Genomic DNA, 7058 nt, shown 5'->3' on the forward strand with positions numbered 1-7058 from the left:
GAGAAAAAAAAAGGTACTTTTTTTAATGGCGAAATTCTGGTGACTTAGCTGCTAGTTTTTAATCGTAAGAACAACATTTTTTTAAATGCGATTTACTGTAAACTAAAAAAGAAACCTTTTTTAAATAGGAAAATTCTTGCAACTGAGTTGAGTAGTTTTTTATCGTAAAAACTACTGTTGTTTTTATTGGAAATTTTAAAAAAGGGTACTTTTTTAAAAAGTACAATTCCGGCGACTGAACTGCTAGTTTTTTTAATCGTAATAACTACGGTCGGTTTTACTGCGAATTACTGTATAGTAAAAAAAAAAAAAAACGTTACTTTTTTTAATGGTAAAATTCGGACAACTGAGTTGCTAGTTTTTTATCGTAAAAACTACTGTCGTTTTTACTGAAAATTTTAAAAAAGGTACTTTTTTTAAAAAGTACAATTTCAGCGACTGAAGTACTAGGTTTTTTTGTCGTAATAACTACGGTCGATTTTACTGCCAATAACTGTATAGTAAAAAAAAAAAAGGTACTATTTTAATAGTAAAATTCAGACAACTGAGCTGCTAGTTTTTATCGTAAGAACAAAATTTATTTTTAATGCGATTTACTATAAATTAAAAAAGAAAGTAAAATTCTTGCAACTGAGTTGCTAGTTTTTTTTTTATCGTAAAAACTATTGTCGTTTTTTCTGGAAATTTTAAAAAAGGTACTTTTTAAAAAAGTAAAATTCTGGCGACTGAGCTGCTAGTTTTTTATCGTAAGAAGAAAAAATGTTTTTAATGCGATTTACTGTAAATTAAAAAAGAAACCTTTTTTAAATAGTAAAATTCTTGCAACTGAGTTGCCAGTTTGTTATTGTAAAAACTCTTGCAACTAAGTTGCTACATTTTTATCGTAAAAACTACTGTCGTTTTTACTGAAAATTTTAAAAAAGGTACTTTTTTAAAAAGTAAAATTCTGGTGACTAAACTGCTAGTTTTTTTATCGTAATAACTACAGACTGTTTTACTGCGAATTACTGTATAGTAAAAAAAAACCTGTAGTTTTTTAATGGTAAAATTCGGACAACTGAGCTGCTAGTTTTTTATCGTAAGAACAAAACATTTTTTTTAATGCATTTTACTGTAAACTAAAAAATAAACCTTTTTTAATAGGAACATTCTTGCAACTGAGTTGCTAGCTTTTTTATCGTAAAAACTACTGTCGTTTTTACTGGAAATTTAAAAAAAGGTACTTTTTAAAAAAAGTACAATTCCGGCGAATGAACTGCTAGTTTTTTATCGTAATAACTACGGTCGGTTTTACTGCGAATTACTGTATCGTAAAAAAAAGAAAACTGTACTTTTTTAATGATAAAATTCGGACAACTGAGTTGCTAATTTTTTATCGTAAAAACTACTGTCGTTTTTACTGAAAATTTAAAAAAAGTTACTTTAATCGTAAAAACTGCTAGTTTTTTTTGTCGTAATAACTACGGTCGTATAATTTTTAAAAAAAAGGTACTTTTTTAATAGTAAAATTTGGACACCTGAGCTGCTAGTTTTTATCGTAAGAACAAAATTAATTTTTAATGCGATTTACTATAAATTAAAAAATAAAGTAAAATTCTTGGAACTGAGTTGCTAGTTTTTTCTCGTAAAAACTATTGTCGTTTTTACTGGAAATTTTAAAAAAGGTACTTTTTTAAAAAGTAAAATTCTGGTGACTGAGCTGCTAGTTTTTTATCATAAGAACAACAAATGTGTTTAATGCGATTTACTGTAAATTAAAAAAGAAACCTTTTTTAAATAGTAAAATTCTTGCAACTGAGTTGCTAATTTTTTATCGTAAAAACTCTTGAAACTGAGTTGTTAGTTTTCTATCGTAAAAACTACTGTCGTTTTTACTGGAAAATTCTGGTGACTAAATTGCTAGTTTTTTTCATCGTAATAACTACGGTCGGTTTTACTGCGAAGTACTGTATCGTTAAAAAACAAAAACGGTACTTTTTTAATGGTAAAATTTGGACACCTGAGCTGCTAGTTTTTTATCGTAAGAACAAAATTTGTTTTTAATGCGATTTACTGTAAACTAAAAAAGAAACCTTTTTTAAATAGGAAAATTCTTGCAACTGAGTTGCTAGTTTTTTATCGTAAAAACTCTTGCAACTGAGTTGCTAGTTTTTTATCGTAAAAACTACTGTTGTTTTTACTGGAAAATTCTGGTGACTAAATTGCTAGTTTTTTTAATCGTAATAACTACGGTCGGTTTTACTGCGAAGTACTGTATCGTTAAAAAACAAAAACGGTACATTTTTAATGGTAAAATTCGGACAACTGAGCTGCTAGTTTTTTATCTTAAGGGTTAGGGTTAGGGTAACCCTAACCCTAACCCTTAAGAACAAAAATTCTGTTTAATGCAATTTACTGTAAACTGAGCTGCTAGTTTTTTTAATCGCAAGAACAAAATTTGTTTTTAATGCGATTTACTGTAAACTAAAAAAGAAACCTTTTTTAAATAGGAAAATTCTTGCAACTGAGTAGCTAGTTTTTTATTGTTAAAACTCTTGCAACTGAGTTGCTAGTATTTTATCGTAAAAACTACTGTCGTTTTTACTGGAAAATTCTGGTGACTAAATTGCTAGTTTTTATCATCGTAATAACTACGGTCGGTTTTACTGCGAAGTACTGTATCGTTAAAAAACAAAAACTGTACTTTTTTCATGGTAAAATTCGGACACCTGAGCTGCTAGTTTTTTATCGTAAGAACAAAATTTGTTTTTAATGCGATTTACTGTAAACTAAAAAAGAAACCTTTTTTAAATAGGAAAATTCTTGCAACTGACTTGCTAGTTTTTTATCGTAAAAACTCTTGCAACTGAGTTGCTAGTTTTTTATCGTAAAAACTACTGTCGTTCTTACTGGAAAATTCTGGTGACTAAATTGCTAGTTTTTTTCATCGTAATAACTACGGTCGGTTTTACTGCGAAGTACTGTATCGTTAAAAAACAAAAACGGTACTTTTTTCATGGTAAAATTCGGACGACTGAGCTGCTAGTTTTTTATCTTAAGAACAAAAAATGTGTTTAATGCAATTTACTGTAAACTGAGCTGCTAGTTTTTTTTATCGTAAGAACAACATTTGTTTTTAATGCGATTTACTGTAAACTAAAAAAGAAACCTTTTTTAAATAGGAACATTTTTGCAACTGACTTGCTAGTTTTTTATCGTAAAAACTCTTGCAACTGAGTTGCTAGTTTTTTATCGTAAAAACTACTGTCGTTTTTACTGGAAAATTCTGGTGACTAAATTGCTAGTTTTTTTCATCGTAATAACTACGGTCGGTTTTACTGCGAAGTACTGTATCGTTAAAAAACAAAAACGGTACATTTTTAATGGTAAAATTCGGACACCTGAGCTGCTAGTTTTTTATCGTAAGAAGAAAATTTGTTTTTAATGCGATTTACTGTAAACTAAAAAAGAAACCTTTTTTAAATAGGAAAATTCTTGCAACTGAGTTGCTAGTTTTTTATCGTAAAAACTCTTGCAACTGAGTTGCTAGTTTTTTATCGTAAAAACTACTGTCGTTTTTACTGGAAAATTCTGGTGACTAAATTGCTAGTTTTTTTCATCGTAATAACTACGGTCGGTTTTACTGCGAAGTACTGTATCGTTAAAAACAAAAACGGTACTTTTTTAATGGTAAAATTCGGACCCTGAGCTGCTAGTTTTTTATCGTAAAAACTCTTGCAACTGACTTGCTAGTTTTTTATCGTAAAAACTACTGTCGTTTTCACTGGAAAATTCTGGTGACCAAATTGCTAGTTTTTTTAATCGTAACAACTACGGTCGGTTTTACTGCGAAGTACTGTATCGTTAAAAACAAAAACGGTACTTTTTTCATGGTAAAATTCGGACACCTGAGCTGCTAGTTTTTTATCGTAAGAACAAAATTTGTTTTTAATGCGATTTACTGTAAACTAAAAAAGAAACCTTTTTTAAATAGGAAAATTCTTGCAACTGAGTTGCTAGTTTTTTATCGTAAAAACTCTTGCAACTGAGTTGCTAGTTTTTTATCGTAAAAACTACTGTCGTTTTTACTGGAAAATTCTGGTGACTAAATTGCTAGTTTTTTAAATCGTAATAACTACGGTCGGTTTTACTGCGAAGTACTGTATCGTTAAAAAACAAAAACGGTACTTTTTTCATGGTAAAATTCGGACACCTGAGCTGCTAGTTTTTTATCGTAAGAACAAAATTTCTTTTTAATGCGATTTACTGTAAACTAAAAAAGAAACCTTTTTTAAATAGGAAAATTCTTGCAACTGAGTTGCTAGTTTTTTATCGTAAAAACTCTTGCAACTGAGTGGCTAGTTTTTTATCGTAAAAACTACTGTCGTTTTTACTGGAAAATTCTGGTGACTAAATTGCTAGTTTTTTTAATCGTAATAACTACGGTCGGTTTTACTGCGAAGTACTGTATCGTTAAAAAACAAAAACGGTACTTTTTTCATGGTAAAATTCGGACAACTGAGCTGCTAGTTTTTTATCTTAAGAACAAAAAATGCTTTTAATGCAATTTACTGTAAACTGCGCTGCTAGTTTTTTTTATCGTAAGAACAAAATTTGTTTTTAATGCGATTTACTGTAAACTAAAAAAGAAACCTTTTTTAAATAGGAAAATTCTTGCAACGGAGTTGCTAGTTTTTTATCGTAAAAACTAGTGTCGTTTTTACTGGAAAATTCTGGTGACTAAATTGCTAGTTTTTTAAATCGTAATAACTACGGTCGGCTTTACTGCGAAGTACTGTATCGTTAAAAAACAAAAACGGTACTTTTTTAATGGTAAAATTCGGACACCTGAGCTGCTAGTTTTTTTATCGTAAGAACAAAATTTGTTTTTAATGCGATTTACAGTAAACTAAAAAAGAAACCTTTTTTAAATAGGAAAATTCTTGCAACTGACTTGCTAGTTTTTTATCGTAAAAACTCTTGCAACTGACTTGCTAGTTTTTTATCGTAAAAACTACTGTCGTTTTTACTGGAAAATTCTGGTGACTAAATTGCTAGTTTTTATCATCGTAATAACTACGGTCGGTTTTACTGCGAAGTACTGTATAGTTAAAAAACAAAAACGGTACTTTTTTAATGGTAAAATTCGGACACCTGAGCTGCTAGTTTTTTATCGTAAGAACAAAATTTGTTTTTAATGCGATTTACTGTAAACTAAAAAAGAAACCTTTTTTAAATTGGAAAATTCTTGCAACTGAGTTGCTAGTTTTTTATCGTAAAAACTCTTGCAACTGACTTGCTAGTTTTTTATCGTAAAAACTACTGTCGTTTTTACTGGAAAATTCTGGTGACTAAATTGCTAGTTTTTCAAATCGTAATAACTACGGTCAGTTTTACTGCGAAGTACTGTATCGTTAAAAAACAAAAACGGTACTTTTTTCATGGTAAAATTCGGACACCTGAGCTGCTAGTTTTTTATCGTAAGAACAAAATGTGTTTTTAATGCGATTTACTGTAAACTAAAAAAGAAACCTTTTTTAAATAGGAAAATTCTTGCAACTGACTTGCTAGTTTTTTATCGTAAAAACTCTTGCAACTGAGTTGCTAGTTTTTTATCGTAAAAACTACTGTCATTTTTACTGGAAAATTCTGGTGACTAAATTGCTAGTTTTTCAAATCGTAATAACTACGGTCGGTTTTACTGCGAAGTACTGTATCGTTAAAAAACAAAAACGGTACTTTTTTAATGGTAAAATTCGGACACCTGAGCTGCTAGTTTTTTATCGTAAGAACAAAATTAGTTTTTAATGCGATTTACTGTAAACTAAAAAAGAAACCTTTTTTAAATAGGAAAATTCTTGCAACTGACTTGCTAGTTTTTTATCGTAAAAATTCTTGCAACTGAGTTGCTAGTTTTTTATCGTAAAAACTACTGTCGTTTTTACTGGAAAATTCTGGTGACTAAATTGCTAGTTTTTTTCATCGTAATAACTACGGTCGGTTTTACTGCGAAGTACTGTATCGTTAAAAAACAAAAACGGTACTTTTTTCATGGTAAAATTCGAACAACTGAGCTGCTAGTTTTTTATTGTAAGAACAAAATTTGTTTTTAATGCGATTTACTGTAAACTAAAAAAGGAAACCTTTTTTAAATAGGAAAATTCTTGCAACTGACTTGCTAGTTTTTTATCGGAAAAACTCTTGCAACTGACTTGCTAGTTTTTTATCGTAAAAACTACTGTCGTTTTTACTGGAAAATTCTGGTGACTAAATTGCTAGTTTTTTTAATCGTAATAACTACGGTCAGTTTTACTGCGAAGTACTGTATCGTTAAAAAACAAAAACGGTACTTTTTTAATGGTAAAATTCGGACACCTGAGCTGCTAGTTTTTTATCGTAAGAACAAAATTTGTTTTTAATGCGATTTACTGTAAACTAAAAAAGAAACCTTTTTTAAATTGGAAAATTCTTGCAACTGAGTTGCTAGTTTTTTATCGTAAAAACTCTTGCAACTGACTTGCTAGTTTTTTATCGTAAAAACTACTGTCGTTTTTACTGGAAAATTCTGGTGACTAAATTGCTAGTTTTTTTAATCGTAGACCGGGGTTTTCAAGCTAGCTCATACAGACCTCCACAACAACAACAACCAATAATTACGGAAAGTTGCGGAGTAAACACGTGAAAGTGTAACATCGTGGAAAAACATGCTTTTACGTACTTACTGGGAGCATAAATGAGCTTTTCGGGGGGGAAAAAAACTGTATTTAAATCTTCCAGGCTCCGCCCCCTTGACAAGATCCTGGAAGTGTGCGAGTGCACAACAATGTACGAATAAAGAAAAGAATAAAATAAAACCAGACTTTATTCCTCCCTGGCGTGTGAGCGTTCACTTCCAGAGAAACAGGAAGGACGAGTGCCACGCCGTCACCTGATTGGTCGCTGGGACTTCCTGAGTCGTGTGCTTTGCTGTGTCAGCACTTCTGCTTTTATTGCCTCGCTCCTTAAAAACAAACACAAAGCGGCCAATAGGAAGTTTATTGTGTGATGACACTTCCTCATTCTAGAATGTGTGTGTTTCT

This window comes from Entelurus aequoreus, linkage group LG05 (assembly GCF_033978785.1).
Source record: "Entelurus aequoreus isolate RoL-2023_Sb linkage group LG05, RoL_Eaeq_v1.1, whole genome shotgun sequence".
In the NCBI taxonomy this organism is placed as follows: Eukaryota; Metazoa; Chordata; class Actinopteri; order Syngnathiformes; family Syngnathidae; genus Entelurus; species Entelurus aequoreus.